At 47.9% G+C, this 12,511-nt stretch overlaps 1 protein-coding gene across 3 annotated transcripts in view; it reads left to right on the top strand.

The window, feature by feature from the left end:
* Positions 1–4,995: 4,995 nt before the first annotated feature.
* Positions 4,996–12,511, top strand: part of OBSL1 (obscurin like cytoskeletal adaptor 1) — a 144,070-nt gene continuing 136,554 nt past the window's right edge. For 2 of the 3 annotated variants that reach the window (XM_068245951.1, XM_068245950.1), the window contains exon 1: positions 4,996–5,351. The gene's annotated coding sequence lies outside the window, so the exon portion shown is untranslated. The remainder of the gene's footprint in view (positions 5,352–12,511) is intronic. The other variant, XM_068245952.1, reaches the window with a different exon arrangement.

Raw genomic sequence — 12,511 nt, 5'->3', positions numbered from 1 at the left:
CTGACAGTTGAGATAACAAGCTTCAGAAGACTCTCTCTGCAACTTTGAAAGTCATGGAGCTCTTCCTGTACTGGAAACAATATTAGACTTATGTCTCTGCTCCTAATGATTTATTTCTTAGCTGTATTACACATACAAATCATTATATCTTAATTTTTTTTTTTGGTTCAGTACAGTATCTCTTTAAGGAAGCCCCAGGTAAGTATAGAACCTGAGATGGCTTTCATCTCAGGTACACTTTAAACCCTTCCTCCCATGGTGAACCTTAACTGTCTCCACCACCAAAAAACAAACACAAACACGTTAGTTTTTGTTTGACGCCTTAAGGGTCCATTGAATTATCGGTAAGCAGGGGGCAACTGGGTGCCTGATAAATATCGGGAGTCGAGTCGAGTCCTCCCGATATTTATTTTTAACCCTGCTTACTTGTAATTCAATGGGCTTCTACGGCGGCATCCGAACGAATCCAGCCAGACTTCGGACAGAAACATCTGATCTGCATGCTTGTCCAGGGTTTATGACTAAAAGTATGAGACTGATGACCAGCAGGATAGCCGGGCAACTGGTATTATTTACAAAGAGATATGTCAGCCTCCATATCCCTCTCACTTTATGTGCTTTAAAATTGACGTTTGTAGATTTTTTTTATGGTTGGGCCGCCCAATACTGAAGCAGGAACACTTCTAGGGAAAGCCATTTCCAGGGAACGATCTTCTGAACCTGGACTATCCCTGGAATTCAGGGACTATCATCAGCTATCATAGGGTGGGGGAAGGGGGGGGGCTGTTCTTCAGAAATAGGACCTGACGGTCCTGAGGCCAGTGCTCAGTGGGGATCAGCGTCTGAGGCCTGGTGTGCCACTAGCTGTGAGGTGTGCTGTGCCTCAGGGAGCGCAAGGTTCTGTGACTTGTGTCAGCACAGCCTGGGATTCTATACATAGGCCGGAGTGACCCTCCGCTTTGGCCAGTGCTCGGGGGGCTCTGAAGCCTGGTGTGCCGCTGTGAGGTGTGCTGTGCCTCAGGGAGCGCACGTTCTGTGACTTGTGTCAGCACAGCCTGGGATTCTAAACATAGGCCGGAGTGACCCTCCGCTGTGGCCAGTGCTCGGTGGGCTCTGAGGCTTGGTGTGCCGCTAGCTGTGAGGTGTGCTGTGCCTCAGGGAGCGCAACGTTCTGTGACTTGTGTCAGCACTGCCTGGGATTCTATACATAGGCCGGAGTGACCCTCCGCTTTGGCCAGTGCTCGGGGGGCTCTGAGGCCTGGTGTGCCGCTGTGAGGTGTGCTGTGCCTCAGGGAGCGCACGTTCTGTGACTTGTGTCAGCACAGCCTGGGATTCTATACATAGGCCGGAGTGACCCTCCGCTGTGGCCAGTGCTCGGTGGGCTCTGAGGCCTGGTGTGCCGCTGTGAGATGTGCTGTGCCTCAGGGAGCGCACGTTCTGTGACTTGTGTCAGCACAGCCTGGGATTCTATACATAGGCCGAAGTGACCCTCTGCTGTGGCCAGTGTTGGGTGGGCTCTGAGGCCTGGTGTGCCGCTAGCTGTGCTGTGCCTCAGGGAGCGCATGTTCTGTGACTTGTGTCTGCACAGCCCAGAATTCTATACATAGGAGTGACCCTCCGCTGTGGCCAGTGCTCGGGGGGCTCTGAGGCCTGGTGTGCCGTTGCTAGCTGTGCTGTGCCTCAGGAAGCGCACGTTCTGTGACTTGTGTCAGCTCAGCCTGGTATTCAATACATAGGCCGGAGTGACCCTGCGCTGTGGCCAGTGCTCGGGGGGCTCTGAGGCCTGGTGTGCCGCTAGCTGTGAGATGTGCTGTGCCTCAGGAAGCGCACGTTCTGTGACTTGTGTCAGCACAGCCTGGGATTCTATACATAGGCCGGAGTGCCCCTCCGCTGTGGCCAGTGCTCGGGGGGCTCTGAGGCCTGGTGTGCCGCTGTGAGGTGTGCTGTGCCTCAGGGAGCGCATGTTCTGTGACTTGTGTCAGCACAGCCTGGGATTCTATACATAGGCCGGAGTGACCCTCCGCTGTGGCCAGTGCTCGGGGGGCTCTGAGGCCTGGTGTGCCGCTGTGAGGTGTGCTGTGCCTCAGGGAGCGCATGTTCTGTGACTTGTGTCAGCACAGCCTGGGATTCTATACATAGGCCGGAGTGACCCTCCGCTGTGGCCGTGTCATCGCTGAGGTATTTTTATGCCTGGCAGCTGCAGCAACACAACACTGGTCCTCCATGACAGCTATCCAGTGATGTGGTTAAGCCTGGAGGGAGACACAGGTATCAGTGCCCTGCAGGGGGGAGTCCTCCACTGACATCAGCTGGCTCGCTACCTGCATTTTATAGAGACTCAGCAGAATATGTGCGCAGGGCAAATATAGAAGGAATGCGACAACTAGCCTATCAATGTGCGATCAGCTTAGCCTCCTAGTGACTGAACTGAAACCCCATTAACCCTTTAGCAGCCAATTCATTTAGAGGCTTTCTAGTGCTCCCCGGCAAATTTATTTTAGCATTTTTTTTTTATTTCTTTATTTGCTACATTTCCCTGCTAATAATTAGTACTGCTGTAATGTGCATGTATGGCCACTTATCACTAGGGGGCAGTGTGAGGCAATGACAGAGGACATCTGCTTTCAGTTTCTATATTTTCTGCTAGTAGAGAGAGGTCAAAGCATTCCGAGAATTTAAAGCACAATAAGTTCTGCTGAAAAGTAGTGCGCTTATCTCAAACGAGATAACTCTATTGAAGCTGCTAATGGGTTGAAGAGGAGCTGTAATTAAAATAACAGAATGAATACAATTGCTTATTTTATTTCTTTAAATATATAGTGCACATTTTTTCAGCTTGAGGATGGGCGGCTGCCCGAAACAGCTCTAGGCCAGTGTCTGTCGCCACTATCCAAAACACCCTATCTGCTGTATTGTGGACTTTGGACTCTATCGCCTCATGGACTATCTATTCCAAGGCTACCAGCTGGCATTCTGATGGACTGTGGGTGTCTATGATACCTATCTATTGCAGGTTGCTGGTCCTTGTCTGACACATGATTTTTTTATGGATTCTGTTTTTTCATTAAAAGAGCTACAATTTTTGCAACATATCTTTTGAGTGTGCTGATCCTTGGGCAATTTAGGGTTAGGCGTCATGCAGGTAGTTTGTGCGGGGGGGGGGGGGGGACGGGCAGGTAGTTTGTGGGGGTGGGGGGGGGGTTTAGGTGTCAGGCAGGTAGTTTGTAAGGGTGTGGAGGGATTATGGTTAGGCTTCAGGTCAGAAGTTGGGGTGGGGGGGGGGTAGGATTAGGCGTCAGGTAGGTTGTGTGTGTGTGTGTGGGGGGGTTTAGGGTATTTAGGGTTAGGCACCAGGTAGGTAGATTTTGAGGGGGATGGGGCTTAGGGTTAGGCATCAGGTAGGTTGTGTGTGTGTGGGGGGTGGGGGGGGGGTGGTTGTGGGTGTTTAGGGCTAGGTGTCAGGTAGGCAGATTGTGCGGGGGATGGGGCTTAGGGTTAGGTGTCAGGTAGGTTGTGTGTGTGTGTTGGGGGGGGGGGGGTAGAGTTAGGCATCGTGGGGAGGCTTCTGTATGAGAGTAGAGTTAGGTTTACCCATAGTGTGTTGCTGGTATTTAATACTTGCAAGTAAGCTCTAGGGCCATAAAGTAGTACTATGTTAAACTGACTATCATTTAATCTAGAAGCTGATGAACTTTAGCATATCAATCGACAACTATGGATATTTATTAAACTTTTGTGTACACTTTGGATTCTTTTGGATATTTTATGATCAATTAGATGCAATTTTTAGACATAGAGCGAATTTTACTACACTGCGACCAAAAATGTTACAATTTTATCATGTCTTCTCATGTTTTAAACTGCGCCTTTATTTTAAGCTATTTCTATGGGTCATTATGTTTGTATATATTTCTGTTTGTTTTATAGTTATACTCCTGTTTGCCTGATGAAGCGGGACCACACCCGCGAAACGCGTTGCACTAAGTGGAGTTGAATAAAAAAAAATTTGTATTGATATATTGTGACTCAATTGAATTTTATATTTTTGAGGGAGGTAAGTCCACCTGAACATCCCCCTCTTTTAGACGGTTTTTAAACGTTTTTATTCTATTCTGGCGCTTCTGTACACCAAGCTTTGCTGGTATTTAATACCGATATTTTACACTTTAATAGTAAAATATTGGTATTAATACTGCTATTTTGCTATCGGGGTTACTGGGCGCCCAAGTTTCCATGCTCCTTTTATCGATATACGTCTCTCTACCTACATCATGGTGTTTTGCCACATTGTACTATTAGCTCCTGGTTTTTTCTCTCTTTTGTGTTTTTTCGGTCTATGGATTACCCTGGCGCACCCTCCTCCAGATCTCCTCTTAGTGTATGGCTACATTTAGCTAGAGCCACTTTAGCGCCAAGAGAGCAAAGCATGCTGGGAGTAACAGCCTCTCACATGCGTCAGTTTGAAAGCTAAGATAATTGATGCCTTCCTTCAGCATAACAGGTGCCACGCCATTGGGCACCGAGTATCAACAGAAAGCTCGCCCTGATACTTGAAGAAGATCTGTCTCGTTACACGTTACTCGATACGCGTATTTAATACGAGCGCGGGCAGCATCGCTGGGTATTATGGGCGCAGGCCTGCGATCTTGTAGCAGAGGCTGGTATGTGAGTGGTGCCAGGCGGCGTGTTGGAACAGGCCCATGCCCCACGTCGATGGGTGGGGGTCAGTGTGTCCGTCAGGAACTGGCGTGATGAATGGCAGAGTTCTTAAAGTGCTGTGATTGTGTCGGAAGTGATAGGACAGGAATGCATACTTCACATTCATCCGGGACATGGGGGTAGCGCGCAAACCATTACGTTATCTTAGACCCTAAAAAAAACCAAAATAATACTCTCTGTCAACTGTCCCGGCATACCTATCTGTACCAGTAAATCACTGGCATGGCCACCCCACTCTCCTAAGTATGAAATGTATTCCAACAGGAGGCGTAGCTGCCTGTATTGGTCATTTTGTCACCTGTCTCTACTCTCTCCACCACAGGCTGGGGCTGCCTTCTCCGTCCTCTCCTGGGTGTCTGCAAGCCCTGACAGAATCAGCTGCTGCAACACTTTATCTGGGGACTAAAATTAGGATTGTTTCTGGGTGAGGAGGACGAGGCTCGCTTGTCTGTTCCTCTCTTCCAGGGGGGGGCTTCTCAAGAAAGCTCAGACCCAGCGAGACCCCCAGAGAGGTTCCAGGCACGAGACCGGACAAAGAACGAGGAGCCAAAGAGCTCAGAAGGCTCTGAGGGATTGCCAGGCCCACAGAGGAGCCCGTTCAGAGATCAGAAACGACTCCAACGCTACAAAAGGTAAGAAGAACTTGGGAGGAACGTTACTTCTGGGATCTACTGATACTTTGCAGCACCATGGAAGATTAGGGGGTTGAGCAGGTAACAGGAGAACTGAAGTGGGTGAACTCAGGAGCAATACAGCCCTGATCCAAATTACAGCTCTGGGTTTGTCATGCTGATGAGATGGACAGGAAATTAATGGTGTGTTTCCTGATATAGGCAGCAGTGTTTCCTGATATAGGCAGCAGCAGCAGTGTTTTCTGATATATTTAGCAGTGTTTCATGATAAACGCAGCAGTGTTTTCTGATGTAGGCAGCACTCAGCAGTGGGTTTTTTTTATATAGGCAGCAGTGTTTTTTGATATAGGCAGCAGTGTTTTTTGATATAGGCAGCAGTGAATTTAGTTTTTGGTGGACATAGAAGTTTGATTACACTCAACTGACTCCTGTGATAAAACATCAATCATGGAATAACAAGTGGTGCACTACATCTCCACTTGCTAGACAGCAGTCGTCGGGAACAAACGATAAACAGGGTGGACAAGAATCGTAGGAAAAAAAATGTCCCAATGGCGGTATAAAACAGTGATTATCGTCCATGTAGACCGATCTGTCCTGGCGGATTGGTTTGGATGATAATGGGTATTAATTGCTCCTACCACGCGTCCTAGTTTTCGTTTTTCCGGTAACTATCCAATCGGAAGACCGTCGTTGTGCTGTCGCTAAATTCAAATGAGCGGCGATGGCGTTTGCTCCTGGCTAGCTGTCACGGAACGCTTGTTTTCAGACGACCGCAGTCTAGCGTGTGAACAGAGCTTAGAGAGATCCTGAACAGATACTAAAAATGGAATCTGAACTTACCTGGAGCTTCCTCCAGCCCCCCATAGCCCGCGAGGTCCCTTGTGTCCTCTGGTTCCCCTCAGCTCTCCTGCTGGTAGCATGCAACTTGATCGAGAGTCATGTGCAACTGCTTATGTGCGGCCACATGCCTGTTGCCGTAAGCATTCTGCGCAAGCGTGGGTCATTCTTTAGAGAACTGAGCTTTCCAGAATGCTCACATCGACAGGTACGTGATCAAGCCAGGCACACGGGCCGCGTATGCGCAGTTGCACACGACTTCCGATGAAGTCGCACGCTACTCGAGCCACCAGCGGGAGGACGGAGGGGACCCAGAGGATGCTAAGGGACCTCGCAGTCTACGGGGAATGGAGGAAGCCCCAGGTAAGTCCAGATTCCATTTTAGTGTCTGTTCATGTTCCCTTTACCAACAGCATTGGATTTGGCAGAAACCTGGTAGAAAAATCAACTGCCTCAGGCCTTGTTCACATTGCGTGTCCATCCGCGGTGGGCTTTTTTTCCCCGCGTTTTTTTTAAAGCATTTTCCGGCGATTTTCTGCGCGTTTGCTCCTTTTTTGTGGGCGTTTTTGTAAGCGCTTTTACAGAGTACTTCCGTCTTTTGATCCGGAAAAAAACGGCAAAAATAAATACAATGTATTTTTTTTAAAAAACGCTCACGCAATCATTTGCCAAAGCCATTTTGCGAGCATTTTGCATTTTTTCCTATACCTTCCATTGAGGCAAGTCACCTCAAAAATATGGCCCAAGCACCCCTTTTCTAAGCGGATCGCAAACGAACCGCTCCGATATGAACTCTTTCATACCGAATCATTGCACAAACGCTTTCAGGGCGATTTTGAAAATCGCCCACACTTAAAATTTTACAAAAACGCCTATAATGTGAACAAGACCTCAAGTTGGCCATACACTGTACAGCATTATTGCCTAATTGGACATTCGATCAGACAAAATGTCGGTGCGATCCTAAATGATAGCGACTATTAAACCAACGCTTTAATCACGTCTTTCAATCGATATTAAGAACTAAACTTGATTGGAGGATTGCGCAAAAGGTGGATCAGCGCAACACCAGGCTGCCTCCGAATGGCCTCCATCAGAGATGCGCTGAGCCCCCCCAAGAACTACAAACGCACCTTGAACCCAAACAGAAGCTCTGCATATACACCAAAAGCTCGGCTGTTAAGTGCAAGCAGCTGACCAAAAACGAATTACATTAGTACATAGCAAGGAAATGAGCAGCGCTACTTAAAAACAGACTAGTGCCTACCTGCAGGCACTTTTGCAGGTAGGCACTAGTCTGTTTTTAAGTAGTGCTGCTCATTTCCTTGCTGTGTACTAATGTAATTCGTTTTTGGTCAGCTGCTCCCACTTAACAGCCATGCTTTTGGTGTATATGCAGAGCTTCTGTTTGGGTTCAAGGTACGTTTGTAGTTCCTGGGGGGGCTCAGCGCATCTCTGATGGAGGCCATTCGGAGGCGGCCTGGTGTTGCGCTGATCCACCTTTTGCGCAATTTTCAATTTTCGATTTTATTTGATTAGCCGCACCCAGGCTATGCATATACATAGGTTAGGATTTAGTTAGTGTTAGGCCCCTCCCATAGAGGATTGACTTCTTCGCAGTGAGAGGGACGAGTACTTAATAGGTTGCATGCAAGCTGTTAATGGAAACCAGTGGCGGCTCCAGGAAATTTTTTTAGGGGGTGCTATGCAGGTGCTGGACCAATTTCCGGGGGAGCTGATGACCTGGCAAAAAATGGGTGTGGCTACAACCTGCGCCGCGGCGAAAAATGGGCGTGGTCATGACCGGATGAGGGCGGGGCTAACTGTAATTTAAAGTGAACCCAGGGTGAGAGTGATATGGTGGCTGCCATATTTATTTCCTTTTAAACAATTCTAGTTGCCTGGCAGCCCTGCTGATCTATTTGGCTGCAGTAGTGAACTGAATTACACCAGAAACAAGCATGCAGCTAATCTTGTCAGTTCTGACAATATTGTCAGAAACCCCTGACCTGCTGCATGCTTGTTCAGGGTCTATGGTTGAAAGAATTAGAGGCAGAGGATCAACACGGCAGCCAGGCAGCTGGTATTACTTAAAAGGAGATAAATATGGCAGCCTCAATATTATTCTCACCTCGGGTTCCCTTTAAAAGTGCAACGCAAAGACAGAGGGCCCAAGTTTTGGTGACCCTTTTCCCAGAAAATTCACATAATTGTGCAGGTTTTCTCAAGAAAATACACGTAATGTGAGCAGATTTTAACAAAAAACACGTCCAATGACCCCAATATGCACAATCGTTATCAGATATGGCTCCAATATGCACAATCGGTAGCAGATATGACCCCAATATGCACAATCGTTATCAGATATGGCCCCAATATGCACAATCGGTAGCAGATATGACCCCAATATGCACAATCGTTATCAGATATGGCCCCAATATGCACAATCGGTAGCAGATATGACCCCAATATGCACAATCGTTATCAGATATGGTCCCAATATGCACAATCGGTAGCAGATATGGTCCCAATATGCACAATCGGTAGCAGATATGGTCCCAATATGCACAATCGGTAGCAGATATGGTCCCAATATGCACAATCGGTAGCAGATATGGTCCCAATATGCACAATCGGTAGCAGATATGGTCCCAATATGCACAATCGGTAGCAGATATGGTCCCAATATGCACAATCGGTAGCAGATATGGTCCCAATATGCACAATCGGTAGCAGATATGGTCCCAATATGCACAATCGGTAGCAGATATGGTCCCAATATGCACAATCGGTAGCAGATATGGTCCCAATATGCACAATCGGTAGCAGATATGGTCCCAATATGCACAATCGGTAGCAGATATGGTCCCAATATGCACAATCGGTAGCAGATATGGTCCCAATATGCACAATCGGTAGCAGATATGGTCCCAATATGCACAATCGGTAGCAGATATGGCCCCAATATGCACAATCGGTAGCAGATATGGCCCCAATATGCACAATCGGTAGCAGATATGGCCCCAATATGCACAATCGGTAGCAGATATGGCCCCAATATGCACAATCGGTAGCAGATATGGCCCCAATATGCACAATCGGTAGCAGATATGGCCCCAATATGCACAATCGGTAGCAGATATGGCCCCAATATGCACAATCGGTAGCAGATATGGCCCCAATATGCACAATCGGTAGCAGAAATGACCCCAATATGCACAATCGGTAGCAGAAATGACCCCAATATGCACAATCGGTAGCAGAAATGACCCCAATATGCACAATCGGTAGCAGAAATGACCCCAATATGCACAATCCGTAGCAGAAATGACCCCAATATGCACAATCCGTAGCAGATATGACCCCAATATGCACAATCCGTAGCAGATATGACCCCAATATGCACAATCCGTAGCAGATATGACCCCAATATGCACAATCCGTAGCAGATATGACCCCAATATGCACAATCCGTAGCAGATATGGCCCCAATATGCACAATCAGCATCACCTGAAAAAGAAAAGAAAAACCCATTTACTCACCTACAGCCAGAAGACCTTCTTTCCCGACCTCCTGTCCCGACCTCCTTGTGGCGCGCAGCGCCCGCGCGCCTACGATCCTCTTCCTTCCTGACGTCACGACGAGACTTCCTGCCTGCATGCAGAGAGCAGGGCTACGGGAAAATGGCCGCCCGAAGTCTGCAGAACAGGGCTCCGGGCGGCCATCTTACCGTAGCCCTGCCTGCTGCTCCGTGCTGCCGCTGTGTGAACTGACTTGGCGTCTTTTAGACGCCTGAAGTCAGTTCACTCCAGGGGGTGCTTTGGGGGTGCTTGGACAATTCTAGGGGGTGTTCGAGCAACCCCAAGCACCCCCCTGGCGCCGCCCCTGATGGAAACCAACATCCTCCTCTAGTGGTAGACAGGTCATGTGCATGCTCGGTGTGTATTCGACCCCACAAGTGGGGCTTGCACTCTTTTGCAGGTAGGCACTATTCTGTTTTTAAGTAGCGCTGCTCATTTCCTTGCTTTGATTGGAGGATTGAATGACAATCTTGGTTCTTTTTTGTCAGTCGTAAAATAATTGATCAGGTTGCAGTTCAAACATTTCGTATGCGATAGATATAAGATTGATCACTTTACAATTGTTTCCATGGAAACTATGCCAATTAAATTTGTTGATGTCGGTTCCTATAGCGATGGTGTGCGCACATCAAGTGTGTAAAACCCTCATTGCAATTTCTATTAGACAGTTGATGCAACATTTTTCATCAAATCAATTCTATCATCATTCAAAATGTTTTTGTATTTTATGTATTGATACTACTCAATCAATTTGAGGTAATTAGACCGATCAATATATTGATCAAATAACGATGGAAACGAAATCTTTTGATAATTGTACAGTGTATGGTTAGCTTTACTGGTTTTGTACTGTTCGTGCTGCGCAAAACTATTAATCTGCTGATCAATGGTCCGTACGATTGTTCACAGTTTATGGTTACTTCTGATCACGTTTTCATTAAACTGTCCAAAATCAATTGGAGGTTTACCAGACAGCTGTGTAAGCAATTTCAAGGGGAAAATGAAAGTTATTCAGGCCCCTTTCCTATGGGAGGGTGAAGGTGGTGACTCAATCGCCTGTTAGCTGCTCTCCTGCACCGGCCAGGCACTTGGTAGCACTTGGCATTGGCATTTTAAAGGTGGCCTACCTATGGAGTTATATTTGAGCATGCCCAGATTGATGTCAATGCTGACATTTCAGGTGAATAAAACTGATAGGTTTGGGGGGAGAGGAGAGGAGCCCAAAATAGTGTTGGGGGGAGACATGGAAGAGAGGGGGGTAAAGATCAGTGGTGTAGCTAAGGAACTATGGGCCCCAGCAGTGGCGTACCTAGGAAATTTGACACCTGGTGCTATTTATTTACAGACACCTCCCAAAACAACCAATTTTTTTTTTTTGATGGGAGGGTTGACGGGTTGGTGTGCCGAGCATGCTGCTGCAAATACTGGGGGATTTGGGGGTAAAATGAGTTATCAGGATGTGGACGAAGTTAACCGTTATGAAACTCTGTACTCTGTGTAGAGTGCTGCAGAAAATGTCAGTGCCACTGTCTTCTGCAACAGCAGACTGCCCTTCGTTATTAATTACTCTGATCAGGATAAATAATCAATAGATCAGGGCACTCTGGTACAGCAGCCAGTGCACATGGCTACTAATGACAGGCGACTGAAGCACTAAATACACCCGGCCACCTCTCCCTGCTAATGTCCCAGCTGCAGCACAGCAATCATTCTCTCTACTCACCCTGCTGCTCTGCACATTCACTCACTGCTGGCTGTGTGTAGAGAGCGAGGAGACACATTGACCCATGTGACAGGAAGGGGAGGGGTGCTACATCTAGTGCAGGAAGTGGTACAGTCCCTGCACTGCCTGCTGCTATTTTCCCGAATATTGCCCAAACTATGAGAAAAGGTCCCAGGTGGAAGAACACAGTGACTGAGCACCAAAGCGGCACCCCTAGCCATGGCTACACCCGGTGCTGTGATTACCTGTAGCCTTTTGGTAGGTACGCCGCTGGGCCCCAGTGCAAGTTTTACATGCCCCCCCCCCCAAGCACTCTATACATAACAATTGATAACAAACCTGCCAAGGTCAGAGGTGCAAGAAGGGGATGGGGTGCAGCTTGTTAACCTCCTGAGCGTTACACTGCTCAGGAGGTTTTGCCAACCTGAGTCCCCTGCTGTAAAAATATTTGTTTCTATGGATAAATAAGATGTTAGCGAGCACTAGGCTAGCTAGTATAAGTGCGCACAACCCCCGGATTGCCCAGGATGATAGGATCCTCCTGATCCAGCCACTTATACATTACCCAGCCTGGTCCCAGCGATCGGCGCAGACTCCCTGCATAGCTCCGGTCTTCACTATGGGGGAGTATCGTACATGATGTCATGTGCAGCCCCGATCCTCCCCATAGAGAGACCGGAGCTGTGCAGGGAGGCTGCGACGATCGCTGGAACCAGGCTGGGTAATGTATAAGCAGCTGGATCGGGAGGATCTTGGGCAATCGGAGGGTTGTGGCCACATGTACTAGCTAGCCTAGTGCTAACATTTGATTTATCCATAGAAACTAATAGTTTTATAGCAGGGGACTCCTGAGGCCAGTAAAACCTCTGAAGCGGCATGCCCGACACAGTGTCGGGCATACCGCTCAGGAAGTTAATGATTATTATTCAAACCATTTATAGAAGTGATACTTACAAGCACAGGACCAATAAAGAGCTAATACTGCGGTTGAGGGAGGGGCCTATGGGGCCCTCTG

Source organism: Hyperolius riggenbachi, chromosome 7 (genome assembly GCF_040937935.1).
Source record: "Hyperolius riggenbachi isolate aHypRig1 chromosome 7, aHypRig1.pri, whole genome shotgun sequence".
Classification (NCBI taxonomy): Eukaryota; Metazoa; Chordata; class Amphibia; order Anura; family Hyperoliidae; genus Hyperolius; species Hyperolius riggenbachi.
The sequence above is the reverse complement of the archived record's forward strand: the minus strand, read 5'-3'. Positions and strand labels throughout refer to the sequence as shown.